The sequence below is a fragment of the Panulirus ornatus genome, chromosome 2, assembly GCF_036320965.1.
Source record: "Panulirus ornatus isolate Po-2019 chromosome 2, ASM3632096v1, whole genome shotgun sequence".
Classification (NCBI taxonomy): domain Eukaryota; kingdom Metazoa; phylum Arthropoda; class Malacostraca; order Decapoda; family Palinuridae; genus Panulirus; species Panulirus ornatus.
The window spans coordinates 20507029-20520613 of NC_092225.1; the positions used below are offsets into that span (position 1 = coordinate 20507029).

The window sequence follows — 13585 nt, forward strand, 5'->3', positions numbered from 1 at the left end:
AGTTTACTTTCGTGTGCAGAGAACTGCACGTGATGATGGACGCGGGGAGTGAGTTTTGGACGGTGGGCACAATGAGTGTGTAAAGCCGAAGCTGACCGAGTTTAAGCGGCCGTTAGCGTTTGAGGGCTCTCTGAAATCCCGGTGTGAGCAACACATTTCGGGTGTAATCTAGGGAGTGCATGAATCCTGACAGTAGTGGCTAATATAACTTTAACATATTTACCGGCCGCTGGCACGTTTAGAGAGCCGCGCGGTCCATTACTGGCGAGAAGTTAGGCGGTAAGTAAAGCCCCGGCGGTAGACGGTGAGGTTGGCTGCCGCCGCCGCTTTAGAGACAGGAACCTCCTCCTGCTGCTGCTGGTGGTGGTGCGGGTGGTGAGCTGGTGATGTGGTTGGAGACCATGAGGTGACCTGTGACCAGTCTGCACTGTGTGTGTGTGTGTGTGTGTGTGTGTACTGGTTCTGGCGACATGTTGAAAATGAGGATTGTGGGGACAGTGGCCCCGTGATGGCTGGTGCACCAATAACCTGTTAAGAAATTCATCTGGCATGTGGTGGTGGACATGTAACCAGACAGACATGATGACGTTTATAGTGATGTTACATTCACTTCTTTTAAGAAATACGTTTTCATTCATGCGAGTGTATGAATGAAACACTCGAGTGAACGCGCGAACATCTCTAGTGAACTAGGTGCATGAACTGTGTTCATGAACCACAGGTAAATCTCTAATGAAGCATATAGATGAACCACACAAGTGTGTCACGCAATAATCCTCACGTCTTGAATGAACTCCGCAGTTGGTTCCAGTGAAGCTACGCCAGTAAATGTAAGTGAACTATGAACCTGGACACCAGAGTGACCCTCAGAAATTAAGTGGACTCATAAAGATAGTACAAGAATAAAACATTTAAGTGAGAGACAAGTGAAGCATACAGATGAGACGAATGAACCACTAAGTGAATCACACATAGATACGAGAATAAATCATAGTGAGTATGACTAAGAAACTAGACGGGTGTATTACACAGGTAAACCACAAAAATGAACTAAATGAGCAACACACAAGTATAAGTGAATCATGCGAATAATTGAGGTAATATAGTAAACCAAATGATGAGACTTTACAAAGAAAACAGTGAATAGAAATGAGTCACTGGAGCGAATCATATGAATGAACATATCCGCACGAGTGATTCCGGTTAGCGAACCACCCAACGAAACAAAATGAACCAGACAATGAACAGCAATGACACGGGAGCGAAGCACATGAACAGATCTCCCAAGTGAAATGATACAGCTGCGCAGTGAAGCTATAACAATGAAGACAAAAGTTTCCAAAACGCTCTTTGGTTGTGGTACAGTGACCCCCTCGCTGCACGTACTGGGAGATGGCTGGTTCTGTATGACTTCTTGGTACAATGACGGGGTTTGAGTTAGCGGCGGGAGTGCGGAGATGAAGCGCCCGTCCTGCTCAGTGAAGGATAAGTATCAATGAGACGTGGCGGAATGTAGTACCAAACCCCGGGTGAAAGATGCGACTCCCCGTCACCGCGGTAATAGCTCCCAGGAGGCGAGGCAGCAGAACAGGTGGTAATGGATGTAGGGGAAGCAAATGACAGTTCACCAGGGCAAGAGCGACGTCCTGGAACCATTCCAACCTTACTTTACCGTTCCTCCCGGAAATTTGGAAATAGAATTACTGTAGACTCGGTAGAAGCGGGAGGAACAAAAACCAATATTGGAAGAGCACGAATATATTGTGGGAGTCTCCGGTATCGGGACCCGAGGGAATCCAGTACCATAGACAGCGAGGAAACAAATGACTGTCTTGGAGGAGGAGTAGGGACTGTCGAGGGCGGCCATGTTGTGTGAGGGTGTAGAGTGTGAGGCTGGTGTGAGGTGAAGGGAGCAGGCAGTGTGGGCACTCAGCCCTCTTCAACCTCATCTAAAACTACCTCCTTCCCTCTTCATGCACTCTCATTTCTGTTATGGTCCGCATCGCTCATTATGGCTGGTCGTAGCGCCGTCTCCAGAGCGCTCCCTCACACTCGTACACGTGACCATTTCATACACTAGCAGTTACTCTACTTCAGTTGCTCATAATTACTCGTATGTATGATTCGCTCCTCCTCATGGCCCTCACCTCATAATCCCACCCCTGTTCTCCCCCACCCGCTACCATCCCTACTCCTCCAAACGTCCCCTCCAGTCCCTTGTCTCCCTCACACTTTTCTCATACCTTCAAAACAAAAGAGAGGGCAATAAGCACCACCAATAGCCCGCCTGTGGTAGTGTTCAGTATTGATCTCCTCTCCTCTCTCTCCCTTCCCCCCAAGTACTGCCACACCCTCGGGTATTGCCACACCTCAGGGTACTGTCACACCCTCGGGTATTGCCACACCTCAGGGTACTGTCACACCCTCGGGAATTGACACACCTGAGGGTACTGCCACAACTGATGCTAATTCATCCTCGGTTGTATAGACATTCCTGTGACTGGCGTACCTTGGAAGGTGGTACTGAGCCAGATGCCAGAATGTGTTCAGGGGCAGCGTCCACATTCCCGAGCGCCTTCCTCCCTGTCGGTCAGTTGGGTATCAGGGCCACCGTGTCTGGTACAGATGGTGGTATCGCCTTATTTCATGCCACAGAATCCTTGGCCACAGCCGAGCAACCTATGAAATTTCATATCCCTTTAAGCTAAAGACTTTTACTTATCCAACATTTTCTTCTTTTTTCCATATATATTCGGCTAAAATTCTCGGAAGAAGATTTAAGGTTTTTTCAAGTATTGACTTCGATCGAGTGGCGGCCATCTTTGTTGTTTGTGGGTTCAACAGTTGTCAGCATTCTGTTCGTTGTGGAGGTCAGATAACGGCAGAGGTCTACACAACGTATGATCGTGGTGGTTGTGTGTACCTGCGACAAGTTCGTCTGGTGGGCTGTCGATTTGTAGTCGTTGAAAATCGCTCAAAAAAGAGGGGAAAAAAACAAACTGGTATGTCAATACGCCACACATAGACCCTTGAATACGACGATACGATCCTTCAACACGACGGTACGATTCTTGAGCAGGATGGTACAACACTCGAGTATGATGATGATCTTGCCTTTCGACCTGACCCTTAAGGGTCATGTCAAAGACAAGGCCATCGTATCCTCCTGGTCAGGCAGTTACCACGCTCACTGTGAAGTCCAATACAGATCGATTTCTCTACAAGTGTGGCTTTACATTACATGTTGCTCTGTACCTGTGGTTTAACTCTGTGGTTTGCGCCAGTAAAGGTATTATACGGTGCTGCTGAATAAGTTAAAAATATATATATGTAATGTTTATTGTTTTATTAGTAGGGAGCCACACTGTGCTCGGTGCTGTAAATTCTCTCTTGTGTGGTGTTGGCCATTGTTGGAATTACTTTCTCTAACATGTTCCGGCAGAATTTAGCTTAAATGGAACGAAACTGTTGAACATGGGACGCATGGTAGCTGAGGATTTTTCTTTTTTTTTTTTGTCTTCACGGCGTGTGTTGCTGTTTGTATCCTGACCAAGTCCACACACAGTACACAGACTTGCTCCCACTGCAGCTTACAACACTGGCATCATCCACGGACACTGTCGTAGTCCCGGATTGTGGCACATTGTAAACTTTCACCTTTCTGTGTACTATCACACTCCCAGGTACTGTCACGCACCCCTATACTGTCGCGCTCCCAGGCACTGTCACACTCCCAGACACTGTCACACTCCAATAACGTGACACATCTTGGTGTTGCCAGAAGGCAAAATAATGCAACAGAGCTGGTACTGTCACAACCGTGAGTATCGCCCTCTTACAACACTCTCCCTCGCTATCATCGCCCTAGATCCGCCAGCCTCCACACCCTGGGTCATCTCCATGTGTCAGGAACATTGCCACACTATCTTTTACTGCCACTCCCTGGCAACTGTTTATATCTTGATAGCGCCACCCTCACCCCTACGTACAGCCAAACCCCTGGGTGATCTGACACTCTTAGACATATTGGTTACCTTTCCTGGGTACTGTCATATACGCTGCCACACCTGCTGGACGTGCCACACCTCTGGTTATTGACATCGCCTAGGACACTGCCATACCCGCGTATATTGCCATCGTCTAGCACGTTGCCATACCCGTGGATTTTGCCATAAATCCAGCACATGATCACACTCCTGGATATTGCTACATTCCTGGAAGCGTTCACATTCTCCGCACTGTATACGATGACTTCCTATATGTTCTCACCTTAGGCATATCTCCACACATCCTGGAATTGATTGATATTCCCCTAATGCTCGAATCGTCCATTGTTCCTAGATATTCAAAGATCCAAGAATTTTTGAGTGTTGAATATCTCCAGACCGGGGCATTTCCAGACCTGACATGTTCCCAAATTCCCGATACTCCCGAAAGTTTCGATATTCCCCAGTCTGCATATATTTGTGAATCTCTGGATACTTTAGCCTTCGGATATTCCTACATCATAGAATATTCTAACACCAGTGATCTTTAATCTCTGGACTCGCCCAAGATTCTCAATATCCTGGAATTACTGGACATAATTTCCAGTCATCCGTATAAGAATTTCCAGACTTTTGACGTACCCACACCATCATATCCCAGGTCACTCAACTACAGGCGTCCTTCCAGTGCCGTCGAATAATCTCCAACTCCTGGAATATTTCCAGACCCTACTGGGATATGCCTAGACCCTCGGGATATTCCTAAAACTCCCTATGTCTTTCGTGGCGGGATAATGGGCAACTTTGGGCTATCCCCAGGGGCAAGGTTTGGCGGTATGGCTTGCAATCCCGGGTCTCCACACGAACAGCCTGACCTAAGCTGTACCACAACCACAGGAGGGACAGGCCTCACACACGCGCCACATAAATTACAAAATCAATAACTTCCAAGTTGTAATTCTTACCGAAGTCTGATTGTATTTGTCTTTTATTTCGCTGTTCTTTCGTAAAGGTAATTGGAAATTGATGATTTATGGTTTTGTTTTTCTTATGTTGCATATGATTCGTGCCTTTCGGTAGAATCCGACATTTTCCTTAAGATTCTGGTTAAGGAGCAGTGACGAGTAATCTCATCCCATTCTGGTTCCCAGGTGAGGCGCCTTATCATTGGCTCTCAGACGTCCGCGTCCCCATCAGGAGCTTTGGAAAGGCCGGCTGGACTCGCAGGTAAGTACGTGGTGATAACAGTGTCTGTAGAAGTTATGAGTGTGGTTTGTGGGAGGGATTCCAGAGACGTAGTGACTGGCGTGGCAGGAGGAGGTGTGGTGTGTGTGTGGTGATGAAGCGGAGTGGCAGGAGGTGTGTGTGTGTGTGGTGATGACTCGGAGCTTTGAAGGAAAGCAAAGGAGTCTTTACTCAAAGCAGGTGTCTCCTGCCGACATATCCTGTGGTCTGTCGAGGTTGCATTTCCTAATGCTTATTACAGCCTTCTCTGTAGCGTTGTAATACTGAAGCCGTTTCATAGCGTTAGATTTGTGTGAACATTCTTTTTGTTAAGATGTTTATACTGAAGTTGATGGATAATGTTTGATTCATTGAACCTTGGTGACTATGAAGGATTTATCCTCGTTAAATTCTATACTCGTTAGTCCTTTATGATAAATCTGTCCTAGGTTACTTCACGTCATTGAAACGTATGTATAAACCTTCGTAAACAACTAATGCTTAGTTTCCAAAGCAGCAATGACAATAACAACACAGTGTAGTGGTGTCACGAGCTGAAGCAGCGAAAGTGTTGTATGGTATTGGCATACATACATATACACTCACACACACACACACACACACACACACACATATATATATATATATATAAATATATATATATATATATATATATATATATATATATATATATATATATTACCTCGCTAATGCGGGAAATGGCGAATAGTATGAAAAAGAAAAAGAAAGAAATATATATATATATATATATATATATATATATATATATATATATATATATATATATATATATATATCCCACTCTTCGCCGGGTACCAGTTCATCAACCACCCCGAAAGGGAGGATGAACGGCTGGGATGGCTGTGACGTTAACCATTGCACTACAGAGGCTATGTTTGTGTGTGTGTGTGTGTGTGTGTGTGTGTGTGTGTTAAGCTATAGAGAGGTATGAAATTTAATGTGAATGTTAAGAAATAATCTGGTAACATTCTCCTGGAAGTAACCATTATCCAGATGTCAAGGAACAAGCAGTCATTTGCTGTAGTTAACTGCCACGTCTGGTTGACCATATTTACTGTGTATAGCTCGGACGCTGAGCGATGATAAAGGGAAAGGCGGAGCCGATCGATGTGCATAATGTATATCATTATCGTTTGTAACATTATTAGAATTATTGGTTGACAGCTTACCAGTTGGAATTTGTGAGTTTATTTATCATTATTTAGATATAAAGAATACATTATTGACAGCTTACCAGTTGGAATTTGTAAGTTTATTTATCATTATTTAGATATAAAGAATGCATTATTGACAGCTTACCAGTTTGAATTTGTAAGACTTTATCATATATAAAGAATACATTATTTACTTTTTCTGTGGCATAGGAATAAGTTGTTGAAATTGCACGTAGTTGGAGTTCACGGTATGTTACGCGTTGACAAGGAAGTAATATACCACACGCCGTTACTGTATCACTGGAGTTTCCATATACATGGCGAGTCTGTCTGTGCTGGATACATTTCCATGTTTGAGAGCCACTCACCTCGAGCACCACCCACCGGAATGTCAATAGGAATTGACTCGAGTGTATGTATATATATTTCCTTCATGTTACATTAGTTTCAGTTCGTGATAGTCTTGTTCCCGGAAATGGGTCGGCACCGAAAATTATTCTCGAGTCGCAGTCGACGCTTTTGTTTTACCACATCATTAGTTTTGAGATATTCCGATGTACCGTTTACGAACAGGTTTACAACAGGCGCGTTCTTGTAAATCGCTGGTCGGTATTGTAGGAGATGCTGGTGATTGTAAGGATAGGTACTAAGGCCCCAGGCAGACGCGACGGGGTGCCTGCCTTAATAAGCTCACGTGCAGCGGTCCCTACACGTTGGTTAAAAGTGTATTTGATTCATGCGACGTGAGCGTGGGAGCCGAGGCTGAGGGTCGGACTGCAGCGAGGGTTGTAGAGCTACATCTCCTCAACACGCTGGTGACGCTCTGGACGAAGCGCGCCAGTTATACTGGCAGTAAAAGAGAGGCGTGAGAAGGGTTTTTAGTCAGCGCTCAGGAAATTGCGTAATTTAGAGTAAAGGACGAGAAACAAATGGAATTAGGAAGAGGGAAAATGAAGATGCTTCGGTCACATAGACTGGCAAGACTAGTAATGCTGGTTAAAGTTTGGTTAGGAGACGTGTAGACCAGGGTTTGTGTATATCAGACTACCATGCTGTTGGCGGCTGAAGGAGACGAGAGCCAGAGGTAGTTGTTACGGGTTCGTCACGTCGTGCTGGCTTTATCTTGGAACCCTCCGCAAACTGACAATCTTGGATGAGACAAAGGAAGATAACACTGAGCACGGAGACGGAGGCAGCTCTCGAGGACATTGTGGCTCTGATACAGACGGAAAAAGTGCCGGAGATTTGGTCGAAGACGGACTGTTAACGTGCAGCCAGAGAGTACGTAGAGTCGTCCGTCGAAGTATCAAATGCTGTTGCCGGACGTTACAACAACAGACCAAGTTTGCTGGAACTTCAAACATTTGCCCCCGTTGACTCTGCGGATGGCAGATTTTCTCGTGGCTACACAGATATTATGATGGAGGGAATAACAAGATATAAACGCAGGTGTCTTATATATTGCTTCCCTGGCTGTTGCTCCGGGTCATAATGTAGCTCGGGTTACGTTCAAACAATCTTACGCAATCGTCTGCTCGAACTCTTACGCAATCGTCGAGACTGAGCTTTGCCTCTGAATTTGTTCGAATCCCACTATATGCGCTTGGGTTAATGCGTAAACACGAACAGTTGACAAGAGATGATGAAGGAACAGACGCTGAATGTGGACGTGATGATCGGGTGCTTTGGAAGCCGTCCAAATCATAAGGATGTAAAGGTTGACGATAAATAGGATGCAGTACCTACTAATGCTTCTAGAGATATTCGAATCCTTCGAAAATATTGTGGATAAATTGCCTGATCACTAAATTCAAGTGAAGTCCAGTATAGTGCAAGAAAGTCAGAAAAAAAAAAGAAAATTTGAGGCGTGTGGAGAGTTGGATAGAGGACAGACAGTGAATGATCAAGAAAAGATGACACTAGAGTCAATGGACGAATATAGCATAACAGAATCCAGGGAACACATCTACTACACCTCCAGCATTAGTTCATGTTTATTGTTAATCTTTCTTATACAGTCGACAACTTTAGCTAGTCGGTAAAATATTAATCTCCGGAGTTAGTGTGTACATGTTCATATAACATATACATAATATAAGTGTTGCATTTACTGTAAGAAAATGAGATATAATGTAATTTCATCATCAGTTTACAGGTATACCAAGTGTACACAGATATACCAGGTGTAATTTGATATGCACAAATACATCTAGATGGTGTGTATGTTATGCATGTACCTGAATTAAACATATGAGACTGCGAAGATGATATTCGCTTTATGAAGTATATGAACTTGTTCTTGAATTTCGACTTCAGCAGAGAGAATGAGCATGGTGCTCTACAGTCGCGAAAGGTTTAGGTAATTACTCATGAGATTCTATGAGCGGCTTATAACAGCTTGCACGTCGCGAAGTCACCAGCCGGGGTCCAGTGTCACATACAGTCACTGTTCCCAGCTTGGGTCAGTGGCACAGACAAGCAGTATTGCCGATCTAGGTCAGTGACACAAGTACTTCCCATATTGTTTTTGTGATGACCACCATTACGAGGATTGGACGTTATCATAGTTCCTTCTTTCCTCGGACAGGAAAGCTAGTCGGATTCTCTTCCTTTCTTTATTTTTTCCTCACTTCCTCTACCCTTCCCGCTTCCTCTACCTTTCCCTCCTTTAAATAATCGGGTGTACGGACACTTGGTGAACTCGGATTAATCTTGCCCATTTTCTTTTTCTCGTTCTCTGTTTTCCCTTTCCTCCGAGGCAGCCGTGATTGGGTCATGCTTTTACCCTGACCGGAGAGGCATCAATAAAAAGAAATACAATTAGCGCACAGTTTTTCTATCGTTCATGTTACCACCAGTGACTCTGCTAACTTTCCACACTCATCTCTGTGTTACCACCAACGACTCCGCTAACATTTCTTTACGCCTCTCAGTGTTACCACCAGTGATCCCGCTAATATTTCCTTACTCCCACTCAGTGTTACCACCAATGACTCCGCTAATATTTCCTTACTCCACTCAGTGTTACCACCAATGACTCCGCTAATATTTCCTTACTCCACTCAGTGTTACCACCAATGACTCCGCTAATATTTCCTTACTCCACTCAGTGTTACCACCAGTGACTCCGCTAATATTTCCTTACTCCACTCAGTGTTACCACCAGTGATCCCGCTAATATTTCCTTACCCCACTCAGTGTTACCACCAATGACTCCGCTAATATTCCCTCGCTCGGCTCAATTCTTCACTAGAATCTCTGTTTGCAGTTACTGGAGTTGTTGCTTAGTCTCCGTGTTCGTCATTCCTTCTTGTTGTGTAGTCTGTCTGAGTTTCGTGTGAGGTGAGAAAGCTCAGATGTCGTCCAGTAATACCATCGCTGGAATTTTCAAGTTGATATTCGTTTTAGAAAACGATGTATCGAGGTCACCTTATAAATCTGATACAGTGTGTTGTGTAATGATTTCAGAATATTGGAATGTTACTTATTTCTTTTTTTTTCTCTTTTCTAGATTTGGAGCATAGGCTGGTAATGTGGAGCAGAGGTTGGTGTTATTACTGGAGAAATAACTCTAGTATTCACTAACTGGTGTTATTACAGACTTGTGCCGATATTCAGCAATATCCAGACTTATGCTGCACGTCTGGGTGGGAAGCTATGATATTTTGTGAGGAACTGGGATGTGTGTAGATCGCTCTCACCACCTCTGTCCTGACGGTGCATGACGGTGTGTGTGTACGACACCTTCTCTGTCCTGACGGTGCATGACAGTGTGTGTGTACGACACCTTCTCTGTCCTGACGGTGCATGACAGTGTGTGTGTACGACACCTTCTCTGTCCTGACGGTGCATGACGGTGTGTGTGTACGACAGTTCGGTAGAGTTCTTAGATGATAGATATGATCAGAATGATCTGAGAACATATCATGGGTCGTGCATGATAACCCACGATTCTCAAAGAGATCTAACTGGTTACTAGATAACACAGTATGTAAGTAAAGAAATCGTCAGGAAACGAGGAAAATGAATATAGGTGTACAAATCACTGAAGATCCATTGTGTAGTTTGTTCATTACTTGCTGAATACTTCCTTAACTTCGCACAGTTTTGGAGGCGATACGTGAAGAATGTAAGATATACGAGCTCGTCAACGTAAATGAATTGGTGAAGATCATTCTCTGTCTCTTACACCAGTGGGTATTGTTCCATCAACAAAGGAAAACGGATTTTTGAAGCCGTCATCCAAAGCACCTGATTTCTGAAGAGAAAAAAAAAAAGAGAAGAAAAACTAGCACACGCCAGACTCGCAGGTGACTGCACTTTCGCCCTAGCCAGAGCAACAGTCAACCAATAACTTTGTGTGACTGACGTGTAACCAGAAACCCTTTCCAAGTATTGGAAATTTCAGTTAGAAATAACTCGGCTCTTTCAGCGGCGTTGCTTTTACTGACTGCAGAAAACGAGAGACTTTCATTTTATCTTTTTCTAATTTTCCAGGGACGATTGCAACTGTGTCAGTGAAGTTTGGTTGATACCAAGAAATTTTATTTGACATTTTGTAGTTGTCCGTTACATAACCTCGGATTAATATATGTACTGATGATACAGTTGAGGGATCTACCTATATTGACCATTGCCTGTGTCTCTCATTCCTCTTTCGCTTCTTGTGTAATCGTCTTGTTTGTCCTCTTCTCGTGTCTTGTATATCTTCCTTCCTCTGCTCTCTTTTGTCTCTTCCTTGGTCGCGTCCCTTCATCGCCTTGTAGCCTTGCCTGTATTCTCTTCTCTTGTCTACTACGCTTTCCATTTGGTGTCATCTTTGTTTTCGTGTCCTCTCCCCCCGTCCCGTGGTGTGTGTGTGTGTGTGTGTGTGTGTGTGTGTGTGCGTCTTATTTCCGCTATATTAATCTCGGAGATGTGTCGCTGCTTGTGCTCCTCACAGTGTTTTGTTCATATGTTATTTCTTGTGTCTCCAATCTCCTGTCTTGTCCTCTTCTCTCTTCCTTATATCCAATTCTTTCTTGTTCCGGTGTTCCATCTTGTCTCATTCCCTTGTTTCTGTGTACACCTCTAACCTTATCTAGCTTCGTCTGTCACCCTCCCTGTATCTTGCCCGTATTAATGCTTCCTGTCTCCCTCTTTTGCCTCTCTCTCTGCGTCTCCTCTGTCCCCTTCCTATGCTCCCATCTTGTGCTTCCTTCGTACATTTTCTTACTGTGGGTTCCTCCTCCTCAGGGTCCTGCATCCCTGCTTTTGTCCTGTCCTGGTGTTTCTCCTCAGGTGGTCCTTGCTGAGTGTCCTTTGTAAGCTCTTGTGTCAAATTCCTGTTTTACTTCTTGCGTATTTTCTAGTTTCCTTACCTCTGTTTGTCTTTATTTTCTCTCTCCTTGTGGTGTGTGTGTGTGTGTGTGTGTGTGTGTGTGTGTGTTGTGCGTGCCATGTAAGGTGTTCCTGTCAGAGTATCCGGAATATACTGAAAGTGGAAGAAGAAATTTATGTGACCATTGTCAGTTCAAGAAAACATTTGACAGCTGTTGACTCGAAGGAAATTTTAGTGAGAAAATGTAAAGGGGATGTGAACCACTGTAAAAAAGCCGAGACCATTATTAAGGATCATCATCTTTAATGACTTGACGAGAAGCTTAGAAACGCATTTTGCCTAATGTATTGTGACCCAAATGAAGACGAATGTCTTAATGCCTGGAAAACTGTGTAATCAGCCTCTAATGAAGAGGGTTTACCAGGGCATCTCTGAACCATTACGGCAAATGGATCCGTATGTAAGAGATGGTCCAGGATCCATATAACTGTTCGCTACTGCAGGCACTATGTCTCCCCTCTCACCGCCCCTACCTGATGAATTGCCTGTGATTTCCATATATTTGTTGTGTTTAGGACAAAGCCTTGCACCACGAGGCTTCAGGAACTGTTTTTCCCCCTCTCTTGCCTTTCCTAAACACCTACGACCTGCACCTTCTTTAAAGGGCTGGTTTGTTGCTTTCTCCAAAGAAAATAGATTATTTTTGCTCTTTTCTCCCTACCTCTGTCTCCTTAGACCCCATTTTTTTTTGGGGGGGGGGATTCGTGTAAGGTCTGATCACGGTGTGGACTCACGTCTCCGACTGGAGCCTTTAATTTACAGAATGATGTAGTAAGGTAGCAGAAGGAAATTACAAGCAGTAGCTGAGAATTTGTGTTTCCTTTCCTCGCGTACTCCCATCTGTTAAATGAATCGTATTCGCTGAGAAAACGATTTGTGTGTTGCTATGATGGAGGCGGCCGTGTGCCGCCTGGTGTCAATATACATCAACTCTCGAGTATAATGATTAGAGGGTAACACCATTGTATACTGATGTATACCGTATTTCTGACACTATTTGCTTTTTTCATCAAAGATGACAAAGACTAATTTACCTGCTTAATAAATCTACCTGATTTTGGAAAGAGTTTCCTATTGTCACGAAAGGTTTTTACATATTTCATCTTCATCTAGAGGATTTGAACGATTCATTTCGGTGTTTTCTCTCTCTCTCTCTAGTGGCAAGGCAACAGTGCGCTCCTCCCTGTCTGGGGGAAACAACACTGGGAGAGAAGTTGGTGGGCGTCACCACTCACAGCCCACCTATCTATCGCTGGTAGCGTTCCTACTGTTACCGTTTGTTGACAGTGGCAGTGGAAAATGAACAGTTACTTCGATGCTTTTTTTTTTTTTTTTCTAAATCGGTGCGAATAGATAACCATCTATCTGTGAAAGTGTTTCCTTGGCAAAATGATCATTACTGATAACTGTGTTGAGGAAGGGGAGATACAGAAGACCCCCTCCTCTCGTGTGTTGCGTCAGTCTTGGGTGACCACGCTCTCCCTCCTGCAGCCTTGGGCCGTAGCCTTACTCAGGGACCCCAGCAACCCGCCCTCCCTCTTTGCCACAGGTCATCCCATGTATAGTGGTACCTCCCACCCGACCCCACTCCGCTCCGCTCGCTGCTTCTTGGTCCCGTGTATCTGGAAAGAATGTTTACATCTAGGATGAGAAATTCCTCGTTCCTCAGGGAAGAAATTCATCTATTTTCGTATGCTTTCATAAAGAGCAAACTTTCTGTCCTACATTTAGCTTCATTTCGCGCGCTAATTAATCGGGGCCAGACACCGCTCCTCCACATGTCCTGCATCTCCTTCAGT

At 44.4% G+C, this 13585-nt stretch overlaps 1 protein-coding gene across 11 annotated transcripts in view; it reads left to right on the forward strand.

Moving 5' to 3' along the window:
- Positions 1 to 13585, forward strand: part of LOC139754027 (discoidin domain-containing receptor tyrosine kinase B-like) — a 466979-nt gene that overhangs the window by 38743 nt on the left and 414651 nt on the right. For 7 of the 11 annotated variants that reach the window (XM_071671021.1, XM_071671002.1, XM_071671040.1 and 4 more), the window contains exon 2: positions 5138 to 5213. The exons of the other annotated variants lie outside the window; for them this stretch is intronic. The gene's annotated coding sequence lies outside the window, so the exon portion shown is untranslated. The remainder of the gene's footprint in view (positions 1 to 5137; positions 5214 to 13585) is intronic. 11 annotated transcript variants of the gene reach the window in all.